Consider the following 1031-nt stretch of genomic DNA (forward strand, 5'->3'; position numbering starts at 1 on the left):
AGGAAAAATAAATCATCTTTTCTCTGCCTTTTTTGCTGTTTGGATGGTTCCCACCCACACTGAGGGCAGGTTTTCCCCCCTCAGTCCACCAATCGCATGCCAATCACCTCTGGACATACTGTCATACATGCAGAAGTAATGCTGTACCAGTTCTCTAGGTATTCCTTAATCCAGTCAAGTTGACACCTAAAATTAACCTTCACAGTGCATTTTCACTTGACATTATTTCATAAGCATTTACAATACCATGAAAAATTCTTCAAAATCATGATTTAAAAAATAACATGAATTTTAAATGCCTTCAGAATACTCCATTGTATAGACATACCCATTATTAGGCAATTTATAATTTTCTGATAAACATCTTAATCTGATGATCATTGACCATTTCTCTGAATCTTTCTTATAATAGAATTCTAAAAGTGAAATTATTTGTCAAAAGACTATGAAAAAATATGAAGGTTCTAGACACAGATTTAAAGTCTTCTTAAGGACGCTGCTCAATTTGAATCAGGCTGTCTGTGTTCCACTAGACAGAAATTAAAAGAATAAAATTGCTTTCCATTTCTATTTAAAAATTAGGTGATGTTATAGCTATTAATCATCTGAGTCATTGCTCGTGCTCCCTTGTTGCCATGGAATAAGTTTATTTTTCTTTTAGATTATGTGTATGATTTACCTAATTTGGTCTTCTTATCATACAGGATCTGAGATATACCTTGTGATATTATCAGTACATAGATGGTAATTGAAACCATATATACAGATGATATAATCTAGGAAGTGTGTTGTGTGAAAAGAAAGGGCTCGGGCTGGCCCAGTGGCGCACTGGAGAGTGAGCTGCCTGGGAGCGCAGCGGCGCTCCTGCCGAGGGTTCGGATCCCATGTGGAGACCGGTTCTTGCTCACTGGTTGAGCGCGGTGCGGGTGCAACACCGAGGGTTGTGATCCCGTTGCCAGTCCCCGGTGCAGGTGCGACACCGAGGGTTGCGATCCTGTTACCGGTCAGTAAAAAAGACAAAAAGGAAAAAA

This window comes from Galeopterus variegatus, unplaced genomic scaffold (genome assembly GCF_000696425.1).
Source record: "Galeopterus variegatus unplaced genomic scaffold, G_variegatus-3.0.2 Scaffold4550, whole genome shotgun sequence".
Taxonomy (NCBI): Eukaryota; Metazoa; Chordata; class Mammalia; order Dermoptera; family Cynocephalidae; genus Galeopterus; species Galeopterus variegatus.